At 40.0% G+C, this 22,534-nt stretch overlaps 1 protein-coding gene and 1 non-coding gene across 8 annotated transcripts in view; both read right to left on the bottom strand.

Annotated features, from left to right (window-relative positions):
- The window catches only part of MBD5 (methyl-CpG binding domain protein 5), a 457,957-nt gene that overhangs the window by 270,935 nt on the left and 164,488 nt on the right, over positions 1 to 22,534 (bottom strand). The gene's annotated exons all lie outside the window — the stretch shown is intronic.
- LOC142425240 (small nucleolar RNA SNORA21) lies at positions 2,934 to 3,068 on the bottom strand. Its single transcript, XR_012779589.1, has one exon. It is a non-coding gene; the product is annotated as a small nucleolar RNA SNORA21 (small nucleolar RNA).

The raw sequence follows: 22,534 nt of genomic DNA on the forward strand, positions 1-22,534 counted from the left end.
AGGGGTAATCGATTACAAGGATCTGCAAGTGACCCCCTCCCTGGGCGACAAACAACAGAAAAGTGGGTGAAGGGAGACGTCAGACAGGGTAATATAGGACACAATAATAAGTTATAAATTATCAAGGGTTCATGAGAGAGCGGGGAGGGGAAAAATGGGGACCTGATGCCAGGGGCTTAAGTGGAGAGCAAATGTTTTGAGAATGATGAGGGAAACGAATGTACAAATGTGTTTCACATAATTGATGTACATATGGACTGTGATAAGAGTTGTATGAGCCCCTAATAAAAAAATTAAATTAAAAAAAATCTTTTACTCAGATCTTTTACTTCACCATTTCTTGCTTTTGCTACTCTACATTCAAGAGGAAGTTAGTCTTTTCTAACATTCAGTTTGGTCTTCTTTCTCTTCTCTCTGTGATCTTTGACTTTATTGTTTTTGATGACCTTGAAGCCACCCACGACTCATCAAGTCTTCAGTCATTAATGCTCAAGATGTCAAATACATCAGGATGGCCCCTATATTCAGGTAGAATATACTCATGGATAAATTACCTTGTTTCAAGTGAACTTGCTTAAATTTTCTTCAGTTTCAATTTGAATTTGCATACGATTAATTGATGTCCTGTTCTAAAATTTGCCTCTGGCCTTTTCCTGATGGATAATACAAAACTCCATCATTTTTTTACCATGGCTTTAATTCCTATGTATTCCATGTGCATAGTCCACATACATGTGTATAGTTACCTTTAATGTTGCTGGAAGAAGTTTATGAATAAAGACACATGACTAAGTTCTTGGTTTGGTAAAATAATGTCGAAGGCATTAGTTTTATAGCCAAGGTCCCATTTCCCACCCACAGATCCTTCTTTGTTTCCAATGTTTGTAATCGAACCACCAGGAATTATCAATGCATTGATTGCATGTTTGATACATTTCATATTGAAGGTAGTTAAAAATCTTCAATTTCTTCATCTTTGGCACCACTGCCTTTGTGTAAATTTTAATGATATGTGGATTAACTGGTTTTTATTGCAGGTATGTATAAATATAATCCATCAATATATAAATATAATCCATCACTTCAGAACTGATCGTGAAATTTTCTTTTTGTTGATGTGGCAGCATTCCACTTCGATTTATCATCACTGACCTAGTAGACCATGCGATGGCCATCTAAATGAAATTCCAATTAAAGAACCCCTGAAGCTCACTGCCATGAAGTCAGTTCTGACTCATAGTGACCCTACAAATCAGGGCAGAAGTACTCTTGTGGATTTCCAAGATTAACTTCTTACAAGAGCAAAAAACCCTTCACTTTTTACACATTTGTGTTCTGTGCTCTTTGACACACCCTTACAGAGGCAGTGAGTTATTTAAAGTGGGTCTACCAGCCATTATCTCTAATTCTCACCAAATGATCTTTTCCTGCATGTAAGGTGAGGAGGATACTGTTAGGATTCCCATGGAAGTAATTCCAAGCAGGATTCTCTGGACTCGAGTTCGCTGTGCTGTGAGCCTCCTGATTCAGAAAGCAGCTACATCAGTAGATGAGCATCAGCAAAACCCGGGAGCAGAGCAAGGACCAGTCATGGAGTTCCCAACTACGGGGCAAAGAAAGCTCAGTGCTTTTGTGCCCAGGTTGGTGTCCTCTGTGGCTCTGACCACTTAATTCAGGGAGGTGCGTTTGCTGACCCCTGGAGCTTGAGCTGCAGGTCTTCAGGTTGAAGCTTAAGGTGGAGTGATATATTCCTTTGGGCATTTATTAGCAGACCTGAAAGAACTTTGTAACATGTCATAATAAGCAACACTACCCTGAGTAACTCTCACTGGCATTACAACTTGTTCACTTCCTTAATAAACCCATTAATAATGAATATTGTCTGAGAGTTCTGTGTAGCCATTGCATTAGAAACAAGGACCCAGAGAAGTAAAATAGAGAACATTAATTAAGAGAACACGCCCACATACAGTGAGTATACTTTTTGATATAAATTAAAAATACAATTAACTTAATAAATGCATTAATAGCTTTTGAATTCATGATTAACTCGTGTGTCATTAATGCTTCTAGGTAAATTAGATTTAGTGGGCCAGTGAGTTAGAAATGATGGTGCTGGTAGGGAGAGGGGTGGTTGCTACGGGCAAGGATACTACAGACCTATCTCAACTCTATCCATGGCAATCCAATATTCTACCAGATATACCATATATACTCGTGGATAAGTCGAGTTTTTTAGCACAAAAAATGTGCTGAAAAACAGGTTTGGCTTATACACAGGTATGTGGCATGAATGGATGTCATCTGGTCAAGCCCAACTAACAAAAGGAGGAAATCTCATGAAGCCTGACATAGAGTTAATAGCAAAGTTCGTTCGAGATGCATGGGAAGACATTCCAGAAGACATGGTGCGACGTGCCTTCCAGAAATGTAGTATTAGTCATGCTATGGATGGCAGTGAAGACTGCGCTTTGTATGAAAATGACAGCAGTGATGGTGATGACGGCAATCTCAGTGAGGACAGCGTCTATGATGACCTCACACCAGCTGAGAGGAATCTAGCTTTAAAGGATTTTAACTCTTTACTTTTTAGCTTGGTTGCTGATTGAGCTCAGGGAATAGTACTCCTTTGTTTTTGTTGAACCTATTTTCCACTTACTGTGCTGGTTTACTAATGTTAAATGACTTGTCCTTTTATTGATGTTTTTAATTTAAAATAAACATTTAAATACATTACCACACTGATGTCTTAATTTTTAGTAATTTTATTTACATTTGTTTTGATGATTGAAACTCACCAATAGCTTCTGAATTTTCCACCCAGGCTTATACTCGAGTCCATCAGTTTCTCTGGTTTCCCCGGTAATAATTAGGGACCTTGGCTTATACTCGGGTCAGCTTATATTCGAGTATATATGGTATATATTTTTTACTTCTGTCACATCACCGATTGAAGCTGAACAACACAAGATGTTGCCGCTTCACCCAAATGTGGTGTTCTTAATCTGGTCTTTTTGACGGCTCAGTGGGTCACTGGCAAAGGGCCCAATGAGTGCTTTTAAAAGGGGGATGTACCAGATATTTATAATGATAAATTATTACCTGTTTATTGATATAGTCCACTGTGACTGAATGCTCTCAAAAGTTTAATAATTTGTAAAGATCACTATACTTCTGTCTTTCACCCAAGGTAAGTAGTAACTTAGTACCCTTTAAAATTCAGTTATGGGTCAGGTGAAATGTTGCCTCCAACGGCTCATGGCGTCTTCATTCCACATCTTTAGCTTAAAGATGTAACATCATGGCTTACAAGGAGTTCACCTATGTTCTATATTTTGTTTGTTATTAACGTCTATATGTTTGGTTAGGTCTACAACATTTCTATTGAACAATTGTGAAGTGTCCCCAAGCCCCTTTCATGTTGTTTTCCCTGCTTTGTTCACTAGAGGTTCAATGGGACTACAATGCATTTGACTTCTCTGATAGTTCATCAGAGTTGGTTCAAGGTTTCACAAAATTACTTACACACTATGACTTTTAATCATTTCAAGTAAACAAATGCTGAACAGCACAATTCCTGTAAACAATTTAAAATACTGTATTAAAATATAAAATAAGCAATATATTTAATGTTAAAGGTTATGTTAATGTTTAAAAGAATATACATTCATGTCTCAAAAATGGCCACTATCCACCTATCACATCTGTATTATACATGAGACCTACCTTATATTTATCACCTTTAAATAAAGGAAAAATAACAATGTTGTTCTATTTAGGGTTTTTCGTGCTTCAGCATGATCATACGACAACCATGTTCAGCTAAACATTGGGAAAATGTACTTAAGGTTTATAGAAATAATTAATATATGTGCTTCTTGAAAATGTTTTCCCCCAAATGTGAACATATTCTCTATGGCGAATGTTCTGTAACTTGTCCTTTTATTTAACAAGCACATCTTTCCATAGGACGACACAGAGGCATCTCTTCACCTTAGAAGGCCTATCCCACACAGCTGAATATAGCTGGGGAAAGATCCTTACCCACACTGATTGCTCTCACTTTAAATTAATGAATGACTGAAGCGCTCTAAGGAAATCATATTACATTTCTATTTCATTCATCTCCCATTTTTCTAGATAATGTTTCCACACCTTCCCCTTCCTGTTTTCTCTCTCACTCACTCCACATATAGTCTCTCACTGCAACATACATCTAAAGTCTAACCGCTTCTCACCTTTTACCACTATTTATCTTGTCTAAGGCACCACTATCTTTAAAATTTTCCTGGGTGATTTTAATTTAGATCATGTCACTTTTCTGCTAAAACAAGAAAACTATAAAAATACATGTGTGAAATATAGACAGCAACAGGTAAATGTCAAAGTATAGGGAAGCATTAAAAGTTCATAGGTTCCTGGCATGATCACTGAAGTCCAAGTATGTGCATAAGCAAGTGTGGTGAAGAAAGCTGAGGGTGCCTGGCTATCAGAAGATATAGAATCTGGGGTCTTAAAGGCTTGAAATTGAACAAGTAGCCATCTAGCAGGGAAGCAACAAAGTCCACATGGAATAAACACACCAGCCGGTGTGATAAAGAGGTGTTGAGGGGAATAAGTATCAGAAGTTCAAAAACAAGAAACCAAACTGACGAAAAGAAGCACAAAGTGGAGACCTGTAAACCACCTGTAAGATAAATGTACAGTCCCTCACAGAAGGGCCACGCAGAAGGGATGATACATCCAGGGTCCAGTATAGCACCGTTGAAACACATAGCAATCTTCTAGTTCTTTAATATTTCCTCCCCCTACTATTATGGTCTTAGTTTTACCTCATTAATCCTGTTATGCATTCATATGTTCATGTATATAATTAAGATCATTTGATGCATGAAATCCAAGATAGAGAAACCTTCAGGAATTGTAACAGTAGTAATGATTTCCTGAGGGGACAGAAAGGGGAGGGGTTGATAGCAATGATGACTATCTCACCCCCCTCCAGGAGAACAAATAACAATGGCTGGAGAACAGGTACGTTGGATGGGTAAAATATGGGGGGTGGAAGGAATAACAATAATATTATTAAAATAACAAGGGTTCTTGAGAGGTAGGGTAGTGGAGGGTGGGGATTAAGAGGAGCTGATACCAAAGAGTACAAGAAGAAAATGTTTTGAAAATGGTGGCAACAATTATACAATCATGTTTCATCTAACTGAACTATGGATTATTATAATATCTGTAGAGTTCCCAATATAATGGAGGAAAAAGTTGACAGAAAAATTCCATTATCTATTAGTTCCCTTTTGCGAAACTGCAGGCTTCTTGAATTGGGTGACTATCAAATTACCCTCCCTCTATAGGGCTGGTGCCAGTTTACACATCCGCCATCAACAGAAAAGAATGTCTACCTTAACTCAGTGTCACCAAGAGCAATGTAGCAACCTTTGGGACACCTGAAAATTCTCAGAAAGAAAAAATAGTGTTTCATTGTGGGTTAAATCGGTTTAGTAGGTTGAAATTTTTATATGCTTAAGAACCACTGAGCCTTGGTGGCAAAGTAATTATGAATTGGGTTGCCAACTGCCAAGTCAACAGTTCAAAACTACCAGGTATTCTTCTGGAGAAAGACAGGTCTTTGTACTCTCATCAATAATTAGTCTTGCATACTCACATGGACAGTTCTACCCTGTGCTGCAGGGTCACATTGGCTCGATGACAATGAGCTTGGTTTGATTGGAAGAACAAGTTGTCTTTGTTTTTCTGCAAACAGCCTGTTTAAATTCTTTGCCCATTTTCCTATAATGTTTTTGCCTTTTTATTATTTTAAGAAACTTAGCTTCTTCTTATCAATCTGAATCGCAAATAGTTATTTTCAGTACTTGCAGTTTCTCTTTTTCCTTTATTAATGTGGTCAGATTTATTAGTTATTTCCATTTATGGATCCTAATTTTTTTTTCTGTTTTCTCATCAGTTTTATTAGCACTTTAGCCACATGTCAAACAACTCAATAATTCAATCATATGAAGAGTTGTACAATTGTCATCATATTCAATTCTAGAATATTTTCTTCTTCCTTGTAGTCACTGTTGTTCATGTAATAATTATTCCCCCAATTGTGGCAAAGATTAGTATACAGATTTTTGTTTTGTTTTTTTAAACAATAATTTTATTGGGGGCTCGTAGAATTCTTATCACAATCCATACATACATCCATTGTGTCAAGCATATCTGTACATTTGTTGCTGTCAGCATTCTTGAAACATTTGCTTTCCACTTGAACCCCCAAAATCAGCTCATTTCGCTCCTCCCTCATGAACCCTCCATAATTCATAAATTATTATTATTTTGTTGCATCTTACACTGTGCGTTGTCTCCCTTCACCCACTTTTCTGTTGTCCGTCCCCCAGGGAGGAGGTTACATGTAGATCCTTGTAATCAGTTCCCCCCTTTCTACCACACCTTCCCCTCCACCCACCAGGTATCACATATCCTAAACTTTGTTTAGATATCTCCTCCCTTTTAAGTTATTAATAAGAATATAATAAACAAAGCAAATTATCCATTTTTCTAAGAATCTTTATGGCTTCCTTTTTTAAATGTACATATTTGGCCCAATTAAAATGTATCTTGTATGTTGTGAGGTGTGGCTCAAACTTCTCTTTCCAGATGGCTGATAGGTTGCTTCATAACCCAACATTCTATTTTCCTCTCACTGATATGAGATGCTTCCTTTATGATCAACTATATTCCAGCATTTATTTGGTTCCTCTTCTGGTATTTATAATCTTATTTATGCTGTCACTTCATGCCATTTTTAACCAGGGTCCTGTAAGAAAATTAAATCCTACAGAACATGATGTGTGACTTTTTTCTCAATTATTACTGAGGTGATACTTTGCTAGTTCTCCCAAATATAGTGCATAGCTAGTACCACTCTATGTGCAGAAGGCGGTTAATTCAATATATACATGTAGGATGAGTAACAGTCACTTAAAGATAGGACATGTCCTAACCCCTGCATCTGTAAGTGTTACTGTATAAGAGAAAGGAGTTTTCTAAATGCGGTTAAATCAAGGATGTGTATGGATATACGTATACATGTGTGTATAAAACAAAGACAGACAGACAGAGAGATCAAGAGAATTCTGCTTGATGTGACTGAATTATGGAGTAATATACGTATTAATACCTAGCTAATAATAAATTTAAAAACAAACAGTAAATTGGGGATTTTTAAACAGAAGATTGACATGGAGTATACATGGGGTTTCTAAAAGCAATCACAGGTGGGAAGCAAGGGAAAAATACAAGGAGGAAGCGAGGGAGAAAACCAACCAGAAGAAGAGGATTAGTCACAGAGAGAGAAGACAAAGGGGCCAAAGGAGCAGAGACTGGAATGAAGTGGTCATCAGTGGGGTGCAGCAGCTGTCAGAGGATGGAAGAAGCAAGGTTCTTCAGAGGCAGCACCTTGATTTAGACACGCACGTGATTCTTATTATCGAGGAACGGCATCTCAATCTGAGACTACAATGGTTTCCTTTTAGTTTTGCTTCAAGACTAAGCTATTACGGAGAGAACTTGTCTGCAGCCATCCACAGACCACAAAGACATGTTTAAATGTTTCGTTTGAAATAAACCTGGGTACGTCTGAACTAGAACCCTAGTAGCAGTACTTTTCCGACTTACCCTCATATTAGAGAATAGAATTTTGTATTTTTATGTAGTTGGAGCTCTATTAGTATGTGAGTTAAACCCAGAAATATTTCTTTATCTGCCAAATAGATTTGGTACTCATTAAGCTACTATTTTAATGTACTTTCTTCATATTCCAAAGAAATTTTATCACGAATTCTGTTATCTCTCTTATTTCATATAGTTTCTCTATAATATTGTTCTTATAATTATGTTTAGGTCTATAGATATATGTTTATAAATATAAGAATAGTTTATAATTATAAATTTATAAAATGTTTTTACAATTTAACTTATGTAACCAGGTCTGTCTAAATAAGATAGGTTGGATGAGCAATCTGGAGGAGAAAACAACGGGACCAACAGTTCCGGGGGACATGGGAGAGGGGGAAGTGGGGGAAAAGGAAGTGGTGTTAACAAACCCGGGGACAAAGGAACAACAAGTAATACAAATTGGTGGTGAGGAGGATGCAGGAGGCCTGGTAGGGCATAATTAAGGGTAATGTAACAAAGAGGAATTGCTGAAACCCTGGTGGGGACTGAGCATGATAGTGGGACAGGAGGAAAGTCAAAGGAAATAGAGGAAAGAGCTGGGAGGCAAAGGGCATTTATAGAGGTCTAGATAAAGACATGTATATATGCAAATGTATTTATATATGAGGATGGAGAATTAGATCTATGTGCATATATTTACAGGTTTAGTATTAAGGTAGCAGAAGGACATTGGCCCTCCACTCAAGTACTCCCTCAATGCAAGAATATTTTCTTCTATTAAATTGGCATCCTATGATGCTCACCTTCCCGACATAACTGCTGAAGACAAAGCGGTTGAATAAGCAAATGTGGTGAAGAAAGCTGATGGTGAACAGCTATCAAAAGAGATAGCATCTGGGGTTTTAAAAGTCTGAAGGTAAACAAGTGGCCATCTAGCTCAGAACAACAAAGTCCACATGGAAGAAGCACACCAGTATGTGCTCACGAGGTGTCGAAGGGATCATGTATCAGGCAGCATCAGAACAAAAAATCTTCCCATAGTGAATGAGGTAGGGAGTGCGGAGTGGAGACCCAAAGCCCATTTGTAGGCCACTGGTGATCCTCTTGCAGAGCAGTCTCGGGGAGGGGACAAGCCAGACCAGGTGCGATGTAGCAATGATGCAAAATACAAATTTCCTCTAGTTTCTAAATGCTTCATCCCCCTCCCACTATCATGATCCCAATTCTACCTTGTAAGTCTGGCTAGACCAGAGGATGTACACTGGTACAGACAGGAACCAGAAACACAGGGAACCCAGTGCAGATGACCCTTTCAGTACCAGTGGTGTGAGTGGCAATACTGGGAGGGTAGTGGGAGGGTGGGTTGGAAAGGGGGAACTGATTACAAGGATCTACATGTGACCTACTCCATGAGGGACCGACAACAGAAAAGTGGGTGAAGGGCGAGGTAGGACAGAGCAAGATATGACAAAATAATAATTTATAAATTATCAAAGGTTGATGAGGGAGGGGCTAGTGGTGAGGGAAAGGAAAAAAATGACCTGATGCCAGGGACTTCAGTGGAGAGCAAATGGGTTTGAGAACGATGAGGGCAATGAATCTACAAATGTGTTTTACACAATTGATGTATGTACGGATTGTGATAAAACGATTAAAAAAAACTTATGTAACATAATTTCGTACTTCTGCATTTCATTTCATTTTACTTCTGTAAGCATATTAGCATATCTTGTAACACTTTGTGTTGCTCTTACTTTCCTTGTGTATAACTCAAATGATATTTAACATTTTACTAATGCCATTAAGTTTTAATAGTATAAAAATTCATTATTTTATGACTCTAATAAAAGAGTTACTTTTCTTTCCTCTAGTTCTTAAATGCTTTCTCTTCTCTCCGACTATCATGACCCCAATTCTACCGTACAAATCTGGCTAGACCAGAGCATGTACACTGGTACAGATCAGAGCTCGCAACACAGGGAATCCAGGACAGATAAAATCCCTCAGGACTAATAATGAGAAAGCAATACCAGGATGATAAGGGGAAGGTGGGGGGTGGGGAGAATGGGGAAACTATCACAATGATCTACATATAATCCCCTAGAGGAGGAAGGACAACAGAAACGTGGGTAAAGGGAGACATTGGTCAGTGTAAGACAGGAAAAAATATAAATTATCAAGGGTTCATGAGGAAGGGACAGGGGGAAATGAGTTGATACCAAAGGCTCAAGTAGAAGCAAATGTTTTGAGAATGATGATGGCAACAAATGTACAAATGTGCTTGACACAGTGGATGGATGGGTTGGCATAAGAGCTGCATGAGCCCCCAATAAAATGATTTTTTTAAAGTTGCTTTTTGAAATAATAATTTTGCCACTCAAATTAGCAATCCTAAAAGATCAAACATGAATTCCCAAAATGTTTTAAAATTTCACAAATAACAGTCTATGCTGAAAACCCATCAATAGCTCCTTTTCACCTAAATTTCTGCTATATGTGGTTCGTGCTATTTCAAACCATTATGTCTCTGAATCTTTCCATATTAGTGTACTAGACTTCTTGTTATTCCCTCAAACCGACAAGTTCCTGCTGACCCAACTGGCTTTTCATTTGCTGTTCTATTTCATTGTGTAAGATACTATTCCCACAGACATGGGTTACAAATGAACTAATTCAAAAAATTCCTGTTTATATATAATTTTCTCAGAGAAGTCCTCCCTGACAATTCTTATCTAAGATAACACAGGACTCATCTCTAGTTTCTTACCACATTTAATTTTTAAAGAGCATGTCATTCCTATGTATAAATACATTATATATAATCTCCCCAGGTAGACACCAAGCTCTAAGAGGAGAGAGGCTTTGTCTTCTGCGTTGCTTATGACAATCTTAAGACAATCTCAGGGGAATAACTGGTGGAGAAAAAAGGGGTGGGGATGGGGGAAACCCAGACTTCTTATAAAGATGGAGCTTTAGATAGATGCACCACACTGTCTCGTCAAAGAAAACATGGAAAAAAATAAATGAGGAAGAAAACCTGGAAGTCTGAATCTCTGTAGAATGAAAAATAAGTGAGCGAAATATCAAGAGAAAAGATTAAAGGTTGGAACCGATGCAAAAATATCAAGATGAACAGCGAATTCTCAGCTGGTCGACTATGAGATGACCAACCCCATTCCCATATTAGAATGAGCTCAGGAACCCCCGCTAAGGGCTAGGTGGCCACTTCCTTGGGTTGCACACCCACTGGGTGAGTGCGGGAGCAGTAACTGGAATCTCATTTGTCCATCCAGAGGATGGCCACACCCTGAAAGTGAAGCAGGATTGCCACATCGCAAGGGGACCTAAAAACAGAAGGCGAAACCACCACAGCTTCCCTGTGGTGCTCTGAGGTCTAGAAGGAACTAGGGCCCACAGCTTAGCACCTGGGTTGGTGGCACTGGAGGCCTTGCTCGACCTACCACTCAGGCCCAGCACACAGCTTTGGTGAAGACGTGCACTGTGGGCAGTAGCCTGCGACAAAAGTGACTCCTCTATCAGAGGGCAGACTAGGATTTTTTTCGTTTAAGATTTTAAAAAAAAATTTGTTTTGGTAATCAGGTACTACAGCATCAGAAGGGTGAAACCTTTCTGGTGTCAACGACCCCTGGCAACAACAGAAGTAGCCTTAAGAAAGGGCCCTTGATAATAAACAGTGGCCTGTTTGTGTGTGTCTTCGTGTCATAGTGTTTTTTTATTTTTCCTTTTCTGGTCCACCTGATGGAATCAAATGGCCACACAAACAGTCAGCCCACCTATTCAACAGCGACAACTGTTGGGCAAGGATTGCCCCCACCTCATTGCAACACATTCGACAAATGGAAGAAAAGATGCGGAAAAAACACTATCTTGGGGACAAAAGGTAATTGAGTTCATATGAAGGAAAAGGGAGAAGGGCACAAACAAGTGATCAAGGCCCCTCTTTTGAGGAAGAAAAAGCATGGGAACTATCAGAAAAGGAATTCGGAAAATGATTTCCAGGTACTTTAACTAGATGGAGAAAAAGAAAACAGAGCTATAGTTAAAAAAAAAAAATTAGAAGAACTCGGAAAACCCAGACAAGAGCTATCAAAAAAGAAAGCAAAAAAAAAATCACCTAGAAGTCATAAAAAAGCATCAAATAGAAATCCATAAGACCCACCAGGGCATGAGGATGATGTTCCTGATTAGAGCAGCCAGTCCACAGAGAGGACAACAGTCAACAGAGTGAATGGCCGCACTATGAGACATGATGCCCCTCAGTGACTAAGGGCGCTACAGGGGACAGCACCGGAGATACAGTGTGGGAATTGCACCTGACCTGATCCCACCACACCGAGGCAAAGCACTGGGGGAGTGCAGCAGAACAGCAAGGGAATGGAGTGGCAAGGTCCCCAGGGAATGCTGAAAGTGGACTTTGCCCCAACAGACTGGACTGGAAAACACCCCTAAAGGCCAACAAATGATCCTTGAACTAACTACAAGCTTTTCTTTCTTGATGTGTTTTGTTTTGTTCTTTGTCAGTGGTTTGTTGTTGTTTTGTTGTATACTGTTGCTTTGTTTTCCTCTCTCTTGTTTTTGTGCATGTTATTAAATCCACAGGTCTGTCTAAATAAGACAGGCTGGATGAACTATCTGGAGGAAAAACAACGGGACCAACAGTTCCGGGGGGACTTGGGATAGGGGTAGGTGGGGGGTAAGGAAGTGGTGTTAACAAACCCAGGGACAAGGGAACAACATGGGATACAAATTGGTGGTGAGGGGGGAGTGGCAGGCCTGGCGGGGAATGATCAAGGGTAAGGTTACGTAAAGAAGAGGTATAGCTGTAACCCAGGTGGGGACGGAGCATGATAGTGGGGCAGGAGGAAAGTCAAGGGAAATAGAGGAAAGAGCTGGGAGGCAAAGGGTATTTATAGAGGTCTAGACAAAGACATGTACATGCGAATATATATATATGAGGATGGGGAAATAGATCTATGTGTCTATATTTATAGGTTTAGTATTAAGGTGGCGGAAGGACCTTGGGCCTCTACTCAAGCACTCCCTCAATGCATGAATACTTTCTTCTATTGAATTGGCATTCTATGATGCTCACCTTCCCGACACAACTGTTGAAGCCAAAGCGGGTGAACAAATAAATGTGGTGAAGAAAGCTAATGGTGCCCAGCTATCAAAAGAGATAGCGTCTGGGGTCTTAAAGGCTTGAAGATAAACAAGCGGTCATCTAGGTCAGAAACAACAAAGCCAACATGGAAGAACACACTAGTCTGTGTGATCATGTGGTCACGAAGGGATCAGTTAACAGGCATCAAAGAACAAAAAAACATATAATTGGCTGCACACCTCCATGATAAGATCGCCGAGGACGAACGGGTGCATAAGCAAATGTGGCGAAGAAAGCTGATGGTGCCCGGCTACCAAAAGAGATTATGTCTGGGGTCTTAAAGGCTTGAAGGTGAATAAACAGCCATCTAGTTCAGAAGCAACAAAGCCCACATGGGAGAAGCACACCAGCCTGTGCGAACACGAGGTGTCAAAGGGATGAGGTATAAGGCATCATCATAAAAAAAAAATCTTACCATAGAGAAAGAAGGGGCAAGTGCAGAGTGGAGACCCAAAGCCCATTCACTGGCCACTGGAGATCCCCTCACAGAGGAGTCTAGGGGAGGAGATGAGTCATATAGGGTGCGATGTAGCACCGATGAAGAATACAGATATCCCCCAGTTCCTAAATGCTTCCTACCCCCCAACTACCATGATCTGAATTCTACCTTGCAAGTCTGGAGAGAGCAGAGGCTGTACACTGGTGCATATAAGAGCCAGAGGCACAGAGAATCCAGGGTAGATGATACTTTCAGGACCAGGGGCGTGAAGGGCTATACTGGGAGAGTGGAGGGTGGGTGAGTTGGAAAGGGGGAACGGATTACAAGGATCTACATGTGTCCTCCTCCCTGGGGGATGGACAACAGAAAAGGGGGTGCAGGGAGACGCCGGATAGGGCAAGATATGACAAAATAACAATTTATAAATTATCAAGGGCTCTTGAGAGAGGGGAGAGTAGGGAGGGAGTGGAAAAAATGAGGACCTGATGCAAAGGGCTTAAATGGGGAGCAAATGCTTTGAAAATTATTAGGGCAAAGAATGTACAGATGTGCTTTATACAATTGATGTATGTATATGTATGGATTGTGTTAAGAGTTGTATGAGCCCCTAATAAAATGTTTTAAAAAAAACTAAAATAAAAAAGAAATCCATAAGAATAATACTAATATATTATAATTAGACAAGACTTTGAAAAAGCCAAACAGTAAAATAGAAGCCATGGAAAGCCGATCCGTGAGCTTGAAGACAAATCTCTCAATACCAATCTATGTGAAGAACATTGAATAAAAAGCCAAAATATCAGAAGTCTAAGAATTGACACTATTAAAGATAATAAGGATAACAAGACTAGAGAAAACAGTCCAAGAACTGCTGGAATAAAAGTTCCCTAAAAACATAAACACAGAGAAATAACCTAGAGTTTTTCTGCAAAAATCATGTAAGCATAAAAGTTAAAGAAGAAGAAAAAAAGCCTACCAAGAATCTTATATCCAGAAAAATTATCCTTCAAATATGTAGGAGAAATATGATACTTTTAAATAAGCAAAAAAAAGATATAAATTTGTAAAACCAGGCATTAACTTATTAAACATTGCTAGACAGAGAATCAACAATTGCAGTCATCAGCTTGGGATCAATATACAAGAAGCCACCACACAGAATTCAACCCACTTACCGAAGATCTCAAAGTAAAAAGAAAGTATGAGATTCAAAATAGGGAACCAAGTATCACTCTACATTGCAGAAAATTACAAAGTCAGAGAAAGAGCACAGGAAACATTCTATTGGGGAGGAAGTGAAGCAGTTTCCAAGTGAGAAGAGACTGTCAGAACCCTGGGAAGAGGATAATAAGCAACAAGATAACATCAAAGAACACGGAAACTACATCAAAATTTAAAAAAGAGGAAAACACACACACACACAAAAACAATAAACAGTAAGGTTAACAGCCAAGGCAAATATTACTAGAAAATTCACACACAACTGCAATCAGCACTGAAAGTTAAGGGACAAAAAACCATCACAGTCACCACCAAAACACACACACACACACACACACACACACACAATGAAGACAATAAAATGCAGTGGCAATTTGTAGCAATAATGACATTGAATGTGAATAAATTAAAAGCACCAGGCAAGAAGGCGAAGAGTAACAGAACAGATAAGGACATAAGACCCATCAACATGATGCTAAGAAGAAACCTAGCTTAGATACAAAGACAAAAGCAGACTAAAAGTAAAAGGTAACGGCAATTAAAAAAAAATCAGAAGTAGTGACCTTAATCTCAGGTACAATAGACTTCAAGGCAAAATGCAACACGAGAGCCAAGGAAGGGCACAGCATAATAATCAATGCATTTGCAAAATTCAGATCCTTTTCTGATAAAAATACTTAAGAAAATGCAAATATAAGAGCAATTCCTTAACAAAAGTAACAGCATATACACAAACCAACATTAGATTCAACAGAGAAAAACTGGAAGCATTCCCTTTCCCAATGGGAACCAGACAAGGATGTCATTTCACTGCTCTTACTCATTACTGTAATGCAAGTCTGGGCCAGAGCAGAGAAATAAAAAACATACAGAATGGCTTCATTGACACTAATAAAGAGAACTCTGAAAAGGAAAACAGTACCATTTGCAATCCCCATTCAGAAGCGGACATATTTAGAAGTACACCTAAGCAAAGATACAAAACACTGTAGAGTGGCAGAAACTGTGGAGAACTAAAAATCACAAAAAAGCCCACACTTATTTTTGGTGGAGTAGAGTGGTAGAGCCCATTAGACTATCATCTTAGTCACCCTGTAGACCTACAACTGAGGTCACTCGTCTGGGTCCTGCACAGATGTAGCTGGAATTAACTGATGGCAGTTGTTTTAATAAAGTGAACAATAACAGGGAGGTACACCCTCCTTAGGAAAATGAGCCATTCAAGATCAAAAGGCAGTATTGGACAAAGGATACACTTCAAAAGGCAGGAAGAGGCATTAGAAAAGACAGGAATGCAAACTGGAAACAGAGTAAAGTGGGAAGTAATTTTGTTCTGTGGGGATTGCAATCAATGACATGAAACAAATTGTGAAATAGAAAACTGATTACTCTGGAACTGAACACAACAATCAATTCATGAGTAAATGCTTTAAGATATGTATTAAAAAGTTTTCCTCTATTAGTAACAGTAAGGCTAACTATTTTGTTAAGCATATTTTCTTTATAATTCTTTGCTTTTAAAGTTTTTGTTAAGGATTACCAACAAAAAAATCCCCTGGACCAGATGGCTACACTGGAGAATTCTACCAAGCATTCAGGAAAGAACTAACACCAATCCTACACAAACTTTTCCAGAACATAGAAAAAGATGGCAAACTCCCAAACTCCTTCTATGAAGTTATTATAACTGACACCCAAACCTGGCAAGGATCCCACAAGAATCGAGAACAACAGACCAATATCCCTAATGAACATTGATGCAAAAATACTAGCCAACAGAATACAAAAGTATATAAAACAAATAGTTCACCATGACCAAGTGGAATTCATACCAGGGATGCAGGGATGGTTCAACATACGAAAGACCATTAGTATTATTCGTCACATTGACATGAAAAAGTATAAGAATCACATGATAATATCAATCGATGCAGAAAAAGCATTCGACAACATCCAACACCAATTCCTGTTTTTAAGACACTAGCGAAGATAGGAATGGAAGGAAAGTTCCTCAAGACAATACAAGCTATAAATGAAAAACCAACAGCCAAAGTGGTAGTCAATGGAGAAAAGGCTAACACAATCCCACTGAAAGAGGGGACCAGACAAAGATGCCCCTTGTCCCCACTCCTATTTAATATCGTGCTGGAGGTTTTAGCTAACAGCATAAGGCAAAGAAGTGACATCAAAGGTATTCATCTGGGGAAGGAAAGGTGAAATTATTGTTATTTGCAGATGATATGATTTTATATATGGAAAATCCCAAAAGTTCCACAAGGGAAGTACTGGAAGCAATAGAGGAGTTCGGCAGAGTGGAAGGATACAAGATCAACAAACAGAAGTTCATCGGACTGTTATACACATCAGATAAGACCACAGAAGAAGAGATCAAAAAGGTGGTATCCTTCACAATAGCCAAACACAAACTGAAATATCTAGGGATACACTTGACTGAAAAAACAAAAGATCTATATAGGGAAAACTATAGAACACTATCCAAGAGCGACCTCAACAAATGGAAGAATATCCCATGCTCTTGGATTGGAAGACTTAATATTGTTAAGATGTCAGTTCTGCCAAAAGCACTATATAAGTTTAATGCCATCCCGATACAATTACCATCATCTTTCTTCAAAGAAATGGAAAAACTGATTACCAACTTCATATGGAGAGGGAAGAAGCCCAGAATTAGCAGAGAACTCCTCAAGAAGAAGGACACCGTGGGAGGGCTTGCTTTACCTGACTTTGGCACATACTATGCAGCCACAGTTCTCAAAACTGCAAGGTATTGGTACAATGACAGATACTCAGACCAATGGAAAAGAACTGAAAACCCAGAAATAAAAGCATCAGCATACAGACAGCTGATCTTTGATAAGGGCCCCAAAAATATCAAATGGGAAGCCGATGCCCTCTTTAACAAGTGGTGCTGGAAAAAATGGATATCAACATTCAGAAAAATGAAGCAAGACCCTTATCTCACCCCATGCACAAGAATAAACTCAAGGTGGATCACAGACCTTGAAGTTATACCCCAAACTATTAGGGCCATCAATGAGGGAATTGGGACCAACTTGAGAACTTTGGCACAGGGAATACACAGGCTATCAGAAACAGGGAAGGACACAAACACAGATGAGGCACAAATTGACAAATGGGATATACTGAAGATAAAGCACTTGTGTACATTGAAAGAATTCACCAAGAGAGTAATAAGAGAGTCCACAGACTGGGAAAACATCTTTAGCAATGACACATCAGACAAAGGCCTTATTACTAAAATCTACAATACTCTGATAGCTTCCAAAAAGAAAAAAACCAATAGTCCACTTGAAAAGTGGGCAAAGGACTTGAACAGAAATTTTACAGGGGCAGAAATCCGAACGGCCAACAAACATATGAGAAAATGTTCCCGATCTTTAGCCATAAGAGAAATGCAAATTAAAACAACAATGAGGTACCACTTGACACCCTCAAAGGTAGCCCAATTCAAAAAATCAGAAAGCAACAAGTGTTGGAGGGGCTGTGGGGAGACTGGAACTCTCATCCACTGCTGGTGGGACTATAAGTACGTACAGCCACTATGGAAATCAATCTGACGATACCTAAAACAGATGGAAATAGAATTACCATATGACCCAGCAATCCCCCTACTGGGCATATACCCAGAAGAGGCAAGAAACAAACCAAGACCAGACATCTGTGCTCCAATGTTCATTGCGGTACAGTTCACAATTGCAAGGAGCTGGAAGCATCACAAATCTCTATCAACTGACGATTGGATTAAAAAATTGTGGAACATACAAACAATGGAGTACTACGAATCACTGAAAAGCAGTGATGAACGTCTGAGGCACATAGCGGCATGGGAAGAACTGGAGGAAATCATGCTAAGTGAAGTAAGTCAGACACAAAAGGACAAGTACAACATGAGCCCAATGAGGTAAGTATTAAAAAAAATGCAAAAGTGGCATAGGGGAAAAAGCTACTGTATACAAACATTTGTGGGGTGACGACTGTGTAGTATGGCAGAGATCAGACCAAAACCAGGGATGCACATGGTAGACAATGGTGGAGGAGGTGGGGAAAGGAAAATAAAAGGATGAATATAAGGAAGAAAAGGGGAGTGGGGGCATGGGGCACTAATCCACCCAAGGGGAGGGTATTGTTTATATCTCCACAGGGAAAGTGGGACCAGACTTCAACCCAGTGCCCCAAGGTGTGAATGCAATATCCCGGAGTGGAGTAGGGAACCAGTGAATAGGTCTGGGAGGCTGGCCCCAGCACCAAAAATTAAGTGGATTCCTGCCCCTCCCCCGAGAAGAATTTGTTTCAAAGGACAACACTGATTCTACAGCTCCGGGAGATGGACATATCTGATCAGAGCACACAGGAGCAGATGAAAGGGGAGGAGGAGAGAGTGGAACACAGCCTGGCCCACCAGGCCGTGAGGATGATATTCCTGAGTAGAGCAGCCAGTCCACAGAGAGAACAACATGGCTGGCCCCACTATGAGAAATGATGCCAATCAGTGACTAAGGGCGATACAGGGGACAGCACCGGAGACACAGTGTGGGAATTGTACCTGATCTGATCCCACCACACCGAGGCAAAGCACTGGGGGAGTGCATCGGAACAGCAAGGGAATAGAGTGGCAAGGTCCCCAGGGAATCCTGAAAGTAGACTTTGTAGCCAGGGTGTGGTGCCCCAACAGACTGGACTGGAAAACGCTCCTAAGGGCCAACAAATGATCCTTAAACTAACTACAAGCTCTTCTTTCGTGAAGTGTTTTGTTCTCTGTCAGTGGTTTGTTTTTGTTGTTTTGTTGTCTGGTTGTATACTGTTGCTTTGTTTTCCTCTCTTGTTTTCGTGCATGTTAGTGCCTCCACAGTTTCTGTCTGAATAAGACAGGCTGGATGAACTATATGGAGGAAAAACAATGGGACCAACAATTCTGGGGGGACTTGGGGTGGGGGTAAGTAGGGGGGTAAGGTAGTGGTGTCAACAAACACAGGGACAAGGGAACAACATGGGACCCAAAATGGTAGTGAGGGGGGAGTAGCAGGCCTGGTGGAGAATGAGCAAGGGTAAGGTTGCGTAGAGAAGAGGGATAGCTGTAGCCCAGGTGAGAATGGAGCATGATAGTGGGGCAGGAGTAAAGTCAAGGGAAATAGAGGAAAGAGCTAGGAATCAAGGGGCATTTATGGAGGTCTAGACAAAGACATGTACATGCAAATATATATATGAGAATGGGGAAATAGATCTATGTGTCTATATTTATAGGTTTATTACTAAGGTGGCGGAAGGGCCTTGGGCCTCTACTCAAGCACTCCCTCAATGCATGAATACTTTCTTTTATTAAATTGGCACTCTACGATGCTCACCCTCGCAACACAACTGCTGAAACCAAAGTCGGTGAACAAGTAAATGTGGTGAAGAAAGCTGATGGTGCCCAGCTATCAAAAGTGATAGTGTCTGGGGTCTTAAAGGCTTGAAGATAAACAAGCGGCCATCTAGCTCAGAAGCAACAAAGCCCACAAGGAAGAACACACAGTCTGTGTGATCGGGTGGTCACGAAGGGATCAGTTATCAGGCATCAAAATCAAAAAAGCATATCATTGGCTGCACACCTCCTTGATACAATCGCTGAAGACAAACGGGTACATAAGCAAATGTGGCGAAGAAAGCTGATGGTGCCTGGCTATCGAAAGAGATAGTATCTGGGGTATTAAAGGCTTGAAGGTGAACAAGCGGCCATCTAGCTCAGAAGCAACAAAGCCCACATGGAAGAAGCACACCAGCCAGTGCGATCATGAGGTGCCAAAGGGACCAGGTATAAGGCATCATGCAAAAAAAATAAAAAGATATATATATTTATATGTACACATGTGTGTGTGTATATATATATATATATATATATATGCCATGGTGAATGAAGGGAGAAGTGCAGAGTGGAGACCCAAGGCCCATTTGTCGGCCACTGGAGATCCCCTCACAGAGGGGTTTAGGAGAGGAGATGGGTCAGTCAGGGTGCGATGTAGTACTGATGAAGAACACAGCTTTCCCCAGATCCTGGATGCTTCCTCCCCACAACTATCATGATCTGAATTCTACCTTGCACGGCGGGATAGGGCAGAGGTTGTACACTGGTGCATATGGGAGCTGGAGGCACAGGGAATCCAGTGTGGATGATACCTTCAGGACCAGGGGTGTGAGGGGCGATGCTGGGAGAGTAGAGGGTGAGTGGGATGGAAAGGGGGAAATGATTGCAGGGATCCACATGTGACCTCCTCACTGGGAGATGGACGGCAGAGAAGGGGGGAAAGGGAGACTCCTGATAGGGCAAGATATGACAAAATAACAATCTATAAATTATAAACTGATTTCAGGTATACACTGACTGAATTCAGAAGAGGACATGGAATGTAGGATATTTTTACTGTTGGCAGATTAATCTTGGGTGGCTGAAAACAGAGGAAACGAAGAAGTTGTTTACCTGCTTATCAACTATGTGAAGGCTCTTGACTGAGTGGATCTTAACAAATTATAGGTAACAATATTTCAGTAAACCTAACAGTCCTCTAAGGAGCCTAGATATTATTGTAGGTTAGGTGTTGGGTTGCTAAACATGAGGTCAAGTTCAAATCCAGGAGCCACTTCTTGGGAGAAAGATGAGAGAGTGAGCCATTCAAGGTTATCAGCCTTAGAACCTTCGGGGGAATAGTTCCATTCCGCCCACAGGGTAGCTATGAGACACAATCACAACGGTGGCAGAAGCCTTCATTTGAACTGTATCCTGGAGGAGGGCCCTGTGCATGAACCAAGAAGCCGATATGAAAGCGACTATGTGGTATAAATTGGAAAAGGTGTGCTAGTTAATTATATCTTTTCACCTTACATATTTAATGTGTATGCTAAACAAATATTTTGAGAAGGTAGACTACATGAAGAAAGAGCACTAGGACTGGAAGAAGCCGCATTAACAGCTGTGATCTTCAGATGGTGCCCGGTACTTGCCAAAAAAGCGAAAAGAACCTTAAAAGTGCGTACTCATGAAGGACAAAGACTTTACACTTGAAGGTCAAGAAAGTAACATCTTGGGAATTAGATTTATAAACATCATGGTAAGTGGAGAATAAGTAGAGTTTGTCAATGATTTAATTTTATTTGAATCAGTAATCAATGTCCAAGGACCCAGCAGTTAAAAAAAAATAAAACACTGTAGGGCACTGAGCACATATGCTGCGAAAGTCCTCTTTGAGGTTTTAAGAGTAAATCTGTCACTTTGATGACTAAAGCACATCGAACCAAGCCATGTCTTTCGACTGCCTCATATGCATAGAAAAATTAGATAACGAAAAAGGACGACAGAAAGCATGAGTTCCAACAGTGGGGTTAATGAAGAAAAAGGAATATACTGTGGACTCCCCAAAGAACAAAGCAGTCAGTCTTAGGAGAAACACAACGAAAATATTTCTTAGAAGTGAGGATGGTGAGACTATGTCTTACTTTGAGCATATCATCTAGAAAGACTAGTCACGAGAAAAGAAGTACACTGGCTGGTAACATTGAGGGTCAAAGAAAACCCCCATTAAGATGGAGTGACACAATAGCCTAGCAATGTACTCACACATACCGATGCTTATGAAGACAGAATAGGACCAGGGAACAGCATTTCCCTTTGCTATTCATAAGATCTGTATAAGCCAAGAGTAGACTCAAAAGCAACTAATAATTCTTGATTTTTCCATTCCACTCTATTACGACAAAAATTAATCCTTCCTTATCTAAAGGAAATCTTAATTTTTAAAATCTTGGTGAAAACATATAGAACAAAACAAATATAAATTCAACTATTTCTATGTGTCCAATTCAGTGACATTGATTACATTCCAGCTGTACAAATATTATAGCCATCTTCTTCAAACTAGCCTCCCACCAAGAATATACATTCATTGCACCTTAAGCAAAAAAAACCCTTTTCTTCTTCTCTGCCACCTAAAGCA

Source organism: Tenrec ecaudatus, chromosome 13 (assembly GCF_050624435.1).
Source record: "Tenrec ecaudatus isolate mTenEca1 chromosome 13, mTenEca1.hap1, whole genome shotgun sequence".
Taxonomy (NCBI): domain Eukaryota; kingdom Metazoa; phylum Chordata; class Mammalia; order Afrosoricida; family Tenrecidae; genus Tenrec; species Tenrec ecaudatus.